The sequence below is a fragment of the Triturus cristatus genome, chromosome 9, assembly GCF_964204655.1.
Source record: "Triturus cristatus chromosome 9, aTriCri1.1, whole genome shotgun sequence".
Lineage (NCBI taxonomy): Eukaryota > Metazoa > Chordata > Amphibia > Caudata > Salamandridae > Triturus > Triturus cristatus.
In genome coordinates, this window is record NC_140592.1 from 799,512,467 (window position 1) to 799,527,707 (window position 15,241).

Sequence of the window (15,241 nt, forward strand, 5' to 3'; positions counted from 1 at the left end):
CTTGCCTCTTTCTGTACCTCTGTTGTTTCTTTCTACACTTCTTTTGTTTCTTTCTGTACTTCTCTTGCTTCTTTCTGTATCCCTCTTGCTTCTTTCTCCACTCCTCCTTCCCCTTTCTGCATCTCTGTTGCTTCTTTCTGCACTCCTCTTGCCTTTTTCTGGACCTCTGCCCTTCTTTCTACAACCCTTGTGCCTCTTTCTGCACATCTCTTCCCTCGTTCTGCTCCCCTCTTGTCTCTTTCTGCACCTCAGTTGCTTCTTTCTACACTTCTTTTGTTTCTTTCTGCACATTTCTAGCTTCTTTCTGCACCCCTTGTGCCTCTTTCTTCACCGCTCTTCCCTCGTAATGCTCTCCTCTTGCCTCTTTCTGCACCTCTGTTCCTTTTTGCACTTCTTTTGTTTCTTTCAGCACCTCTCTTGCAAATTTCTACACCTCTCTTGCTTCTTTCCGCACTCCTCTTGCCTCTTTCTGTACCCCTCTTCTCTCTTTCTGCACGCCTCTTGCCTCTGTCTGCACACCTCTTCCCTCTTTCTGCACCCCTTTTGCCTGTGTCTGCAACTCAATTGCCTCTTTCTGCAGTTCTCTTGCCTCCTTCTGCATCTCACTTGCCTCTTTTTACACTTCTCTTGCTCTTTCTGCACCCTTCGCACCTCTTTCAGCACCTCTGTTGCTTCTTTCTGCACTTGTCTTCCTTTGTTCTGCACCCCTCCTGCCTCTTTCTGTATCTCTCTTGCCTCTTTGTGCATCTCTCTTCCCTTTTTTGGCACCTCTCTTGCCTCTTTTTGCACCTCTGTTGTTTTTTTCTGCACTGCTCTTGCTTCTTTCTGCACCTCACTTGCCTCTTTCTGCACTTCTTTTGCTTCTTTCTATACCTCTGCTGCTTCTTTCAGCAATTCTCTTGCCTCTTTCTGCATTTCTCTTCCTTCTTTCTGCACCCCTCCTGCCTCTTTCTGTACCTCTCCTCCTATTTTCTGCACCCCTCTTGCCTCTTTTTGCACCCCTGTTGGTTCATTCTGCACTGCTCGGTGGACTTTCCGGTTCTTCTCCCTGTCTGCAACGATCTGCTCCTGAACCCCTTAGGCCTTCCTCACAATCTCATCCTGGACAAATCCTTACTCCTGTCCGCTTGGAAGTTCTCCAGTCTGTCCCTCCTGACCTCCTCATTTCGCAAGAAGCTTCTCTTTTTATCAGTAAAGCTTGGGCCCCAGGCACCTCCAAAGCCTACAAGTCTGCTTGGGCTTTATGGTCAAACTGGTGTCTGGAAAGACTTATCGATCCCTTTTCAGCCCCTCTAAATTTTGTGGTCAATTTCTTATCTTCTTAAGCCAGTGCAGGTAAGTCCTATAGAACGGTCAATTTATATAGATCAGCCATTTCCCTCAATCACTGTCCTATTGATGGCAAGCCTGTTCATCCACTCATTTGCCGCCTTCTACGAGGAGTACGTTTTTCCAAACCTCCGTTGGCTAAGTATTCTAAATTATGGGATGTTAATTTGGTCCTTAAGTTATTTTCTGATTGGCCTGACAATTCCGCTCTTTCTCTGAAAATGCTCTCTGCAAACTTACCATGTTACTTTGTCTTGTTTCCATCAAATGTGTTTCAGACGTTAAGGCATTGGATATTTTCTCTCGCCAGTTTTCTCCGACTGTTGTTTTGTTTCAAGTTCATAAACGTACTAAAACAAATTTAAATTCTGTGTTTTACCCTTATTTCCCTTCCCGTCCTAAACTATGTGTAGGTAAATGCCTCAAGGTTTACAAACAAAGAACCTCTGATCTCAGAACGTCCTCTCATTCCCAACTTATAATTTCTTTTCGCAGACCCCATCTTCCTGTTTCCTCTGCTACCCTGGCCCGTTGGGTTCGGTGGGTCATGTCTCTTTGCTGGCATTGACGTCTCCGTTTTTGGGGCCCATTCCACCAGGGGAGCCATGCCCTCTAAAGCTTTTTGGGCAGGCTCCCGTTTGGAGGACATTCTGAGATCTGCGGATTGGTCTAATGATAACGTTTTCCGTATGTTATGTTGTAAGCCAGTTGTTTCTGCTGTTTCTTTGCTTATTGATAAGCTTTGAACAATCATAATATGAGCCTCCGGTCTTGCCATAAAATGTAGATTTTCCTAGTAATTTATGACGGAAAGTTTTAATTTTATTAAAGACACGGAGGCGAGTATTATCCCGCCTCTACACTTCTAATCTGTGTTTGTCCCTCCCTACAGCGACTCCAGCGTTGCCTCCTGCATCTTCGTGATGGGACTAATAATCTGCAAGAGTGTTCTTCACCTCTTCATGACGCCTCTACTTCCGGTTTGACTTCCTCCACCGTAATTCCTGCGGTTCGACTATCCTGGTTGGATGTTGGTCAACAGATTTGTTCCTGGACTTTATCTTTTTGTATTGTTTTATCGATTGTTCCACTATTTATTGACTCTATCTGAGCTGCTCGCCAGCGAAAAGAGGACTGTTCGCAGTCAGTTATGACCTTATATATGTGGCTACAGCCTGATTGGTTATGATGTTCTGATTTATTGCATTGCCATTGGCCAGTTGCTTTGCTTGGCCCTCTGGGAACTGTAGTTTTAGTGCTTATCTTGGCTGCTATTTGAATAAAGGCAAGATAAGTAAGCATAATACTCGCCTCCATGTCTTTCATAAAATTAAGACTTTCTGTCATAAATTACTAGGAAAATCTACATTAATATATGAAAACAGTGTGCCGATCAACGAAGATCAAAGGTCACCTTTCCTCCTGAAGGAAAGTCCATGAATGATGAAAAGTGTGCCAATCACCGAAGCTCCAGCTCCACTCGGCACTTACCTAGATCACGTTGTAGAGGCTCCCAAATACCTAAGATGGCCGCTGTGCGTAATGACACACGCAATTAGAGCATTTTTTAAAGTAGATAGAGCTCGTAGAGAGCAGGCTTCCTGATGCAGTCGGATCGCTTTCCAGAGCAGATGGATCTTGTTTCACACAGCAGCTCTTGTCTTTAAAGACGATAGGCCACAACTGCTTGTAACAAACGCGGTGAAACGCAGTTGCGTTCCAGCCCGCGTCAGCCCCTCCAAGCTCCTTACCTCCTTCTCGGCTTTTCACCATGACTTACACAGCTGATCAAGCGCACCACAGAGTGACTTGGAGGTGGCCCAAGACCAGCGTTAGACACCAACGGTAAGCCACAAACACCAAGCTGCAGTTCCACTCACAGCACCTGGATTTGCTTTTCCTTCTAGGTGTTGAGGTGACTGCATAAGGTATCCCGCGCTCATCCACCTCACCCCTCACTGGCAACTGCTACATTAGAGGAATCTTCATGCATAAGATTCTCAGAATACAGAAAGGCTCTATGTTCTGACATATCACAGTCAGCAGTGGTAAAGTACCCAGAGTCCTAACACTAGCAAAAACGAAATGCAGCACACAGTCAAAAATAGGAGGTCAGAGGCAAAAAAGAGAGGGGAAACCAAGCTAAAAGATACCAGGTCTAACAATGACCTCATCTCATATAGGGTTAGCAATTTCAACTCAAACACACCATTCCAGTTGCCTAGCTGAATACGCAAATGTACTTTTTAGGGTTTAACCATTCACTATCACATATGAGTGTGACAGAATACCAGTGTGCATCCTTTATTAAAAAGGTTTTTTGCACCAACTTCTTAAGAAACAGTTAAAGGAGAATAGCTCAGTGGGTTAAGTGCTCACTGCTGAGACATGTAGTGATCTGCAGCCATGATTTCAAATCTCAGGAAGCAAATTTTGGCCTTCCATACTTCCAAGAATGGTAGATTTGTTATCATAACAGTAGCACCTGTTCACAAAATTAGAAAAGGCAGCAGTACAGAATGAAGCACTATAAATAATACATTATTTGACAGGCTGCTAATGCACCATAAACATGTAAAAATAGGTCTTTTTGCAGTGATGCTGGGGCAGACTGGCCCTTACTCTAGCAGAGTCAAGAGGTTGCATCAAATAATTAAGGGGCCCTCCCCACTGGCTATGTCATCATCCTTTCATGTCACATTTCTCCTTATTAGCATTAGAAAAGAGTAAACTTTCAGTGTTAAAGCTCACACACCATCTGCCAAACCATGTAAACAAATGTGTCTCCTCGTAGGCTTCCACCACAGATAGCTTTCAGAGTATGGGGTCCGCTCCATGCATCAGTGCGCCCAAGGAATCGAAGAAGTCTGCATTGTTTCCAAAGGAGTTTCAAGGGCATTTGTAGATGTTGTTCTCTGATGTGTGTGTGCTTCCAGCTTTTCTCTGTGTGCTGTTCAGAGAGAGGCTGGGCGGCCGCGTGAGCGCGCACCGTAGGGGGAACATATGTCAGTACACAGGAATAATCCTCTAATATTACAGGATGGTGAGAAAAGTTTTGATGTTTTGGGATGGTGTATTTATGTGTGTGAGCATAGTCTTGTAAGAGATGTCAGTTTCTAGCTTAGTCACATTTAAGGACAACCTTACTTTATAATAATGCACAAATGTGAATATTTTAACAAAATATTTGCTGACTAGTAGTGTTGTTTTTGTGGTAATCATTTGATTCAGGGAATAACCATATAACTAACTGGGTGCAGGGTGGTTAGTTGATACAAAGGTAGGGTGACCAAGCATCCGTGGACAGTACCTATTCTTCTAGAAGTGTCCCGGTGTCCTGACACTTTTCTCCAAAATAAGAAACATTTCCGGTTTTTTGGGTAGTGCCTGGGTTAAGCAAAGAAATGCCCCTGTTTTTGGGTTGTGTCTGGGTTGAGCATGCCCACTGGTGTAAAATAGATGTGCGCGTGCTCACTTCTCACTGCTGGAGAAGTTACAGAACGATGTCACTTAGGTGAGCTCTGTAGTGGGAAGGGAAATGCAGCAACAACGTTGTCATGCCAGCCATCAGTACAACAGCTTGTCGGACCCACCGAGATTGCTCTGCCTACAGGAGTCAGAGGTCATTGCCTGCAGCAAGTTCCAGCCAGCCAGCCACCAATATGGCCCTGCGCTGCCCTTTTAAAGTGAGCAAGTGTGCAGAGTGCAGCAGAATCAAGCAGCAGCCAAAAGGAAAAGGGGCTTGGAGTGGAACCAACCTGAATGACCCTCCCCTTCCCTAACAGCACCAACAAGTCGGGATCCTGCCTCCGCATAAGAGCTGTGCCAGCCAGGATCCTTCGGCAGCCACACAAGACTTGCCCTCCAGCCTGCAAGCCAGCACAAGACTCGCAACATATGTAAATGGCTATGGAACATTTTCTCTTTCTCATTTGGCCTGGATTGTTTCCACCCCCTCCCCAAAAAATACAATTTGTAACTTTCTTGAGCACAAGTCAGAGGTGCGTGTGACTGAGGAGCAGGAGGTAAGTGTGATAAAGGGGTTGGATTTGTGAGTGACTAAAAGGAAAAGCTAAATGTGACTGTTTTAGAGCTGACAATGGGCAGGAGGTGAGTGAGCATGAGGGTGTGAGGTTTGAATGACCCTAGGTGAATGGAATTGCAGCCTGCAGTTCACCTTTGTCACATATGTTAAAGGGCGTGTGAAAGAGGGAAGCACTAAAGAGATCTTTGAGAGGGGAGTCTAAATAAACTCAATGCTGGCTCATTGTTTGCGAGCTATCCAACCAGGCCCCATGGCTGGAAAGTTTCTTGAAGGGCTACTCACCAGGTACGCACAACCTTTCTGTACATCCGGACAAGGGAACCAGCAAGCTAAGTCTTAACATACAGTGAAGGATAGGGGCGGCTCCCCCATTTGAGCAGAGGAGCGTCGCCCCACAAGCCCCAGAGCGGAAAACTAAAATGGTGATAAAGTTTATTACCGTTTTATTTTTTAGCAAACTGTCCTGAACTAAGTGTCAGGATGGGGCAGGGCCAATGCTGCAGAGTGGCAGCGACAGGAGCTGTGAGCTATAAAATGTGCATGTCTCTTTGGCCGGCCATCTTGGGAAGGCCAGCCACACATGCACATTTTAAAAGTTCTCTAACCCAGTTGTTTTAGATAGCTGGGTTAGAGAACGCTCAGGCCTCCAGTGCTCTTAGGAGCATTGGGAGAGCCTGCTCATTCCAATCCTGGTATTGCTTTCATGTTATGAAAGAAGCACCAGGATTCGGTAGTTTAAGTTTCCTGCATCGGGGGCTTCCGTTAGGAGAGAAGACACCTGAGGGAGGAGGATGTCGCTCTGGAAGAAAGGAAGGTAAGTTATTTATTTATTTATTTGTCATTCCCCCCGACACTTGGTACATGCCAGCCGACACTAGTGAAGGAGAACCACATGTATTTCCTTGTGGCCACATTGAAAACACTCATTTTTCAGCATCTCCACCGGTCAATTTTGTGCATGCACTATAGTAAAAACACTGTCATTGAGCAGTCACCGCACAGGGCCATGGATGGGTCACGTGGAAATATGGGTCCCTGCATTACAAACATCCTATAGCTGGCACCGGCTGTGGGACGGCTCCTGGGGGATGAGAAGAGAGAGCAACTTTCTAGGGTAATACTGAACTTCTGAGTCTCTTACCTGAACCGGTTGAGTTTTATGGACATAGTGAGCTTCAAAGCCATAGAAGAGGACCAGAGTGACATGGTGAAATAAGAGATACTTAGAGTGATAGATGAGAATGTATATACATAATCTGTGTACTTCGAGAAAGGGAAAGCTGATAAAATAAGGTACTTGCAAGCATATCAGTTATTTATCATCCTTCCTGCTTCAAGGTATATCTGGAAAGAAAAGTCATCCGCAGTATGTGATGGGATAATCTCAAAAGGTGACAGGCAGCAAATCCAGCCAATGCCTGACGGGAGCTCACCTGGGGAAGAAAATTGCTGAAGGAAGATGACTCAAAGTCTCTTCTGTATCCTACACATGTATGCATGTGTGTGTTTTATGCATTGTGTATATTTTGTGTAGAGTGTAATGGAGCCAAACCTGTCTGTAGTAGGCCCTAAATACGGAAACGTTACAATTCAGAATGTCCCTAGGGGTGCCGTCTTTCCTAGAGACAAATTGGCCCTTCACTGAGGTGAACTGGTCATCTTTCACTTGCTTATTTCTATTTTTTGTTGCTAAACAGGTACTAATGCGCTGAAATCTTTGCCCAGACAGTATTATCATGTGTAACAATCACAAAATATTGAAGTAATACTACAAACACATGTTCTGCTTAATTTGCCTTTTCTTGCTACATCATTTAGTCAACCCTGCCACATAATTAAGTGCTCCCCTGCCACATAATTCCAGTGGCCCTTCAAATTATATAGAGACCACTAATTATACAAGCATATAAATCAGTTCATAGGAAATATTGCATAAGATGTGGGCTACAAGGTGTAGGAGTCACATCTCATCCATACTGCTGGCCATTATATGTTAAGTGTGTCTGGCTGGAGAAACAAAGGGGCAGATTTACTGAGTTTTCACACAGCGCGGTAACCAAAGTTGCTACGTTGCATGAAACAGAGACAGTACAAGAGTGCCATATCCTTTGAGAACAGGCTCTGCTGCTCTATCCCTAGCTGTGGCACAGATTAGACAGCTCTGCACCAGTGTACACACCTATGCACTATAGTGCAAGTGTGTGTGCATGTCAAGCATATGTTTTGAACTGGAAGGGTGCCCCTTCCAGTTCAAAATACTATGCTTTGACAAAGTAAAATACGTTTCTCACCGGAGATTACCATCAAAATCCATGGGTGGATGCATGGGAACCCCCATGTACGCCCCCTTGACTCAAAGTAGCATTTAGCGATATTCTAATTTATGGCTACTTTCCAATGCAAATCAGGATTTACATTGGAAAGTAAAACCCAAGGCAACTCTTTGCACTGGGTTTGCGTCACTTTTGTGAACATGGTGCATTGCGTTAAAAAATCTGCCCCCACAAACTCAGGGTTTAAAACATAACTGTTAGAAGGTGGTTCTGTCCATCTAGGCCGCCCAATTTGTTTAACTTTTTGAACACCTAATTTTTGAGCTTTCACTGTGGGAGAGCCTCATAAGCTGGGACTCACCCACAGTGAACTCATGATGAAACAGACTGCATGTGGATTTCACTGGTGCCCCCCTTGTGAGAGATAAGGGGGACCGGACTGGTTACAGGTAGACATGTGTGCACACACGTGTGCATCCATGTAAGGGCTGCACAGGGAAGATTCCTATCGTGCGCAGCCCAGGAGCAGGTACAGATAGAGTGTTGCGGCAGGCAATATGCAGAGTTGGGTGGTGACATGGGCCAGGCTTTATAATGTTGGGAGACACATGTAAGGGAAATTCAGTGTGCTTTACTGTTTTCATTGTAGGAACACTCCATTACTCTGATATGAAGAGGGCGACCACATGGGGTAGGTTCACTTCCCTAGGGTCTGCACATTCCAGACATGCACCAAAGTACACTGTAAGTTGTGTAAAAAGAAGTATTCTGCTGAGACCAAAGCCATAGCTGTACAGTTTATTGGTCATCCAGAAATGTCATATTCCTCTGACTCAGCTCATAACCAGAGCCTGGCCGGGTGTAACCCTTCCAGACTGGATCAATTACCTTCCTCCCCAAGCTGTAGCATCAGAGGCCTAGCCCTTTACTGCCAGCATTCCAGGGACAAAGGTCTTCTCTCCAGGAGGGAGAGATAGGGGTGAAGCTGCAATTTATCCATCAGCAGCTGTCACCCGGTACCAGGCCCCAGGCCTGGCCCGGGCCATAATGGCAGCAAAGGGGGAAGGGGGCTTTTCAGAGACCATGTGGCATGAGACCTCTGGACGACACCATTTTGAAGTATCCCAGAGGACCCTGCAGGAAAGAGGGAGCAGGGGTAGAGAGGTGATATGGCACTACAGGATAGGGCAGAAGTGCCTTCCTACCAGCCCCCTGCAAATTCTTTTAAAAGGTCTTGCACAGGAAGAGAAGCTCTCTCTGGGGTGTGGTCTGGCTGAGGAATACTGGTGCTGGAGCCTGGCGCTATGGGCAGTTCAAAGGAAGAACCCCCTGACTGCCCCAGGACCCTGGACTTCACCTTGGAGGGAGTCCAGGGCCATTGTGGAGAAGCCTGGGCCTCTGTGCAAGAAGAAGAGAGGCCCAGAAGGAGAGCCAGGTGAAAATCTGGAACAGGGAGCCAGAGAAGACAGCTCCTTGTCAAGCCCTCCCTTCTGGAGGCCAGGAGGGTGGTGAAAAGTGCTCCAGGTGGCTAGGGCTGGCCACACGGAACAAGAAGAGACCAAAATAGTGCAAAGAGGTCCCCTGGGGGCTGAAATATGCCCCCCAGAAGGTAGGCAACCGTTGACCTCTAATGGGACCGATGACGAAGCGTGTCGGTCTTAGATGTGCCCCCGGGGTGAGTCAGGTCCTGGGGGCTGCCCCCAGAAGATGGAGATTCCGGGGAGCTCTGTCACGCCCCCGGAAAGGTGCCCACGGGGCCCAGGCTTCCCCTGGAAGTAAAGTCGGGGAGCGCCATCGTGCTCCACTTGAAGGTGCCCCCAGGGGGTGCCAGGAGCCCACCCTGGCCCGACGAAACTGGAGGGTGGGGAGCGCCGTCATGCTCCCCACGAAGAGATCTCTGGGGTGAGGTTCTGGAGCGATCCGAACCCGTGTATTCGGTATCGTAGTACTGACACGATTTTGGTACCAATGAACCGTAAATGATCCATTTAATGCATGACAGTGTTTTCGCTGCGCTACGAGCATGAATTCACTAAGAAATAGGGCATTTTGTTGTAAAGTCATGGCATCCATTTTAGTTACGGCACCCATTTTGTTTCTTGCCCTCACATAGTCAATGGACGAGCAATGACCCCGGCAGAATCACCTTGTTAAGGACACGTAAGCTCGAGCCCGAGGAAGCTGACGCTGCGTGACTAGGCAGAATCAAGCTGCCTCCCTTGCCTGAGGCCAGCCCTGCTATACTGGTTCTCGTGTCCATTGTCCTGATTAAGAGGCCGAAGACGGTAGCCATGCCCGTTTATGATCCAAAAACACCTCTTATCCTACTTTTCTATCTCTTACAGCTGGCTCTGCTCCTCTCCCTCTGGACTTTTACTATAGGGAAGATACGATTTTTATGATAGGGAGGATCGGTCAAAGAATGGAAAACTGACAAAGAGACTTGATCGAATACTGAAAACCTACGACTAATTATTGTTTGGTGTATGTTTATTGTCTGTTTGGGATACCGGGTTGGGCATGAAAGATATTCATGTAATGTTGCCTGAAGACATATTTTGTGTATTTAAGGAGCAACCCACTTTTTGCAAATCGAACAGTCTCGTAGATTCTGCCTTTGTGTGGTTCCTATGACTTCTGTGTCCCTGCAGTAAATAAATCTTGATCTCTGACGCCACCATCGAGAAGCCCGCGTCTCTGTTTATTTGTGCACCAAGGCAGGAAGGAACTCAGGGGTCTTTGGGTGTTGTTTCCCTGACACCTCTGGACTCTAAAAAGTCCAGAACCTCAATTTGGCGCCCAACGTCGGGCGACGTCATCCGGTACCGGTCCAAAGCCTGAAAATTTCGAGGAGCTTCGTGTGAAGATTCCGGAGGGAGGTACCCCGCTTCATCGATCCCTGTATGTCGTAAAAGTGGCCCGACGATCTCTTCCACGAGGGTTCCCGTTCCCAGACGGCTACAGAGGACCGCTGCCCTGACTGTCGCCCTGTCTTGGACCCGAGGTGCAGACCTTAGTACGGCGAGACGTAGACGGGTTCTCCTTGGTGACGTCTTCCACATTTCAGTTAAGTATTAAGTGGGTTGCGCTCAGTTTGGTCGTTCTTTGTTGCTCTTGTTCGGATAAAACCTTTTGTTCTCTGGATACGTTTGTTTTTGAATTCGTAGATTATCATTGGTTGCTCTTGTTAAGATAATCTCTGTTTTGGTATTGGTTCATTTGATAGGCCTAAGTTCTTGGCGCATTTTGGTTGGAATCTGTCCTTAGTATATAATTACTAACAGTAGTAATTGTTTCCTGTCCTGGTTAAGTTGCAACGGGGATTCCCGGTTGGAGGATCCGTGTTCGGTTCCTCCGATTGGAACTCCTACATATGAGCTCTATTGTAAACATGGTGTAGGTCCTATCGTTTATAATGAAGTATGGGTCCGTTACACCAGGAAAGATGGTGTCCTTAGTTGGCCACCGCATGGTAGCTTTGGAATTGAAATTCTAGACAATCTAGAAATGAAGTTGTTTAAAAAGAAAGCCCGGCCGGCAATGTTTGATGCTTTTCGCGTATGGCGTAAAGACGCCAAACAGAGAGAAATTAGGAAGATGAAGAAGGAACAGAAAGAGAAAGGGTTGACATTAATGGAGTCTGCTAGACAGTTGCATGTCAATGAGACTGAGAAAGCAATAGAGATAGCGAATAGAAAACATAATTTGGCGATTGATAAATGCTACCCAGTCTTGCCATCGTGTCCTGCTAAGCCGATAGAAGACTCTGAAAAGGATCCTCTGTTGTCTTATCTGTTGAGATCACCTCCACCGTATGCACAGGGTAATACAGCACCACAGTTACTGCCTGTTGTGCAGCCAGCTGCTGGTCAGCCTGGAATAGTTGCTCCACTTCCTTTGATTCAAGCTCCTGTCCTTCCTGTGGTTAATGTTCCCTCGGCACCCCCTCTTCCTGGGTTGCCTATTCCGCCTTTGCCTGTCGTTTCGCAAACTGCTTTACCTGCTACTCCCACCCTTACCATTTCATCTGCTCCAGCTTCCTTGTTCCCGAACTCTGTAAACATTCTGACTCCGCTTTCTGTTCGTCGGAAAATAACCGACTCTGTAACTAATATCTTAACTCCTCTCTACAGGTCTTTAATTGGGACCCCCGTTTCTGACTCTACACAGAGACGTAGCCAGTTTCCTGGTCCCCAGGAACGAGAAATATTAGATTCGACAGCTCTTAGGTGGATGTCGAAAGCTGTGAAGTACGATGCACGAAGAGTGTCAGATACATTTATGCAATGGAATGAACCAACTCAGCGTTATGTCTTTGACGTGATGTGTTCTCTTTTGCGTGAGGAATGGGATGATGATGACTTAGATTCCGTTCCCTCTGATTTGATAAATATTCAGCAAAAGTTTGCCGCAGGAATGGTGATAGGTTCAGAAGTAAGGGAAGCGATAGAACTGATTTTAGCTTATAGGGATGATTCTCCTCTTCGGTCTCCAAGGGGTTTTGATGGTTCACCGATTACTAGGAAAAGACGAGGTCAATATCCGATGAGGGAAGTTCCACCGATATGGCGCGAAGCAGTCCAAGCTGATGCGAACTTGGGTATTGCAGCTGCTCCAGCACATTTTCATAGAGTGTGGATACACATCCCTTGGAAGCGGGCTGAAGTATTAGCAGTAAAACAGGCATTACCGGATCCACGTAAAAATCCTGCTGGTTATTATAAAGAGTTAACCCAGACAGTTCAAGCGTGTGTCATGAATTTGGCAGACATCGAAATGCTATTTGGCAATGTAGTGCCACAGCCTATATGGGCCAAGATTCGGCAAGAGAATCACCCAGTTGCCTTAGGAGGTGATTGGCCAGCTATTGTAGCGGCAGACGCGCAACAAGTTGGTGGTGCTAAACCTGAGCCTCTGATTGCTGCTTTACCTGGCAGAATGATTAATCTGATGAAAACGCTGATGCCAGCGTTACGGGTCAACTGGGATAAATTATCAGCATGCAAGCAGAAGAAGGACGAAAGCGTCTCTGACTTCTTCACTAGATTTGAAGAGACCTTCGTAGACCACAGTGGGCAAGATATGAGTACTGAGGGAGGTCAGAGGTTGTTTGTCGACAAGTTTGTGTTTAATTTACTGCCTGAGCTTAGTAACAAGTTAAAGGATTCTGAGAGTGCATGGGCAGTGTCGATGACAGCACAGATACTTGCAACTGCTCAGTATTACGAGAATAGAGAGAAAGAAGAGAAGGAAAAGTCAGAAAAGAAGACAAAAGATTTGAAAACTAAAGTTCTTTTGCAACAGGCGTACCCGCCTCGCTCAAATCAGTCAGATTCACAGCAGCGACCCCAGTTTCAGCAACAGCCACAATTCCAGCAAGGGATGTCCCGAAGATTTGATTATGGTCTTCCCCGACAACAGTTAGCATGGAATCAGTGTGCCTATTGTAAGAAGGAGGGTCATTATAAGAACGAGTGTCCAGTACTGCACACACAAACCAGTGGTGTCCCAGCTCAGAGAGGTAGTGGTGGGTTTATGCAAGCTCCTAGAGGTAGAGGACGTGGTACAATGACTTCACAGGCTGATCGCCCATCAAATTATTTCGATCAGCGAAATGTACAATCTACGCAACCAGGTAGATCTCCACAGTATCATGTTGAGGATTACTATGAACATAATAAAGAGATTCAGAAAAGCGAGTACTAGGACAGCCACAGGCAAAGAGAGGGAGTAGTATCAGTTCCAGTTGATCAGAGTGGACCTTATGTCGCAGTAGTTACATCAGGCGTGGTCGAACCGTTTCTGTTGGATACTGGTGCGGCAAAAAGTTCAATTATGCATGCGAAACTCCCTGGCGCACCTTTGTCTGGCTTAACGAACACTTCAGTAGGTTTCTCAGGCGCCCCTGTTCACAATCCTGTTTCTAGTCCTTTGTCAATTTCTGTTGGGCCATGCGAACTAGAAGCACCCCTTATTCTGACAACCGGTTGTAATGAGAATCTGCTTGGTTTAGATCTGTTGAAACGCCTGCATGCGACACTGTACTGTTCTCCTTCGGGAGTACAGCTCACGTTGGGTAAGAGAGTCATTTCTCCAATGTACATGTCAATGAATAAGCTCCCACCGGAGCTGCGTTCTCTCCCTGATACTCTTTGGGCGACTGGTCCTAATGATGTAGGTCTTTTGGAAATTCCCCCTTATGTGGTGAGTCTGAAAGCGAATGTTAAATTCCCACGAATCCCACAGTATCGGATTTGGAATGAAGGTGAACGTGCACTTTTACTGATCGTGAAAGACTTGATACAGAAAGATGTGATAGAGGAAACTAGAGGAAATGTCTGCAATAGTCCTGTTCTGCCGATTTTGAAACGCACTGACCCTTCCAAACCTCCAATCTACAGATTTGTGATTGACCTCAGAGAGGTTAACAAAATAGTGATTCCACAGTTTCCTGTGGTACCAGATATCACTGCATTATTGACGTTGATTCCTGCCTCAGCCTCATGGTTTACAGTGATAGACTTGAAGAATGCCTTTTTCAGCATCCCGATAGCCGAGGAAAGTAGAGACATTTTTGGTTTCTCCTTAGGTGGTCGCAGTTTCAGGTTCAAGCGCGCTCCACAAGGTTATTGTGAGAGCCCTTCAATTTACAGCCAAGCATTAAAAAGCCAATTAGATGCTCTTGTACTTCCTCCTGGTGTTGCTCTGATCCAATACGTAGATGATCTTTTAGTGGCTGCTGATGACAAGGAAACTTGCAAAACAGCTACAATTTCTTTATTACGTCATTTGTCAGACATACATCACAAGGTTTCACCTTCTAAACTGCAATATTGTTGCCAAGAAGTGACCTACTTAGGTCATCTTTTGTCAAAGGAGGGAAGAAGGTTGACCCCAGAGAGAATCAAAGCAATTTCGCAGATGACTGTACCAAGCACACAGAGAGAAGTGCGTGCGTTTCTAGGTATTACGTCATACTGCAGGCAATGGATCCCAAATTTTTCTCTATTGGCAAAACCATTGGTAGCCCTGACTGGAAAAAGTGTTCCGAGCCCTTTGCCATGGTCTGATGAATGTCAACAGAGCTTCTCCGACTTACGTGATGCGCTGTGTTCAGCTCCTGTGTTGGGTACTCCTGACTACAGTAAGCTGTTTACTTTATATGTCCATGAAAGAGAAGGTTGTGCGTTGAGTGTTTTAACGCAACAATTTGGTGACAAACAGCGACCTTGTGCATATTTCTCATCCACATTAGATCCGGTAGCCAGAGCATTGCCAAGTTGTTTGAGAGCTACAGAAGCTGCTGCAGTGTCTATTCGACAGTCTGCTGGACTAGTCATGAACAACATGTTAGTAGTCATGGTTCCACATGCTGTGGATACACTCATGAATCGAACGAAAACTCAACACCTCACCAGTGCTAGACTATCAGGCTATGAGCTGGCGCTTTTGGCAAGTCACATTCAGATCAAGCGATGCAACATATGTATGTATTTAAATTTGTAGAGCGCACTGCAACCCTACGGGCATCCTGGCGCTAAAGACAGAGTGAAGGAGGAAAACGGAGGGGAGGCTAAGAATTAGGCTCTGGGGA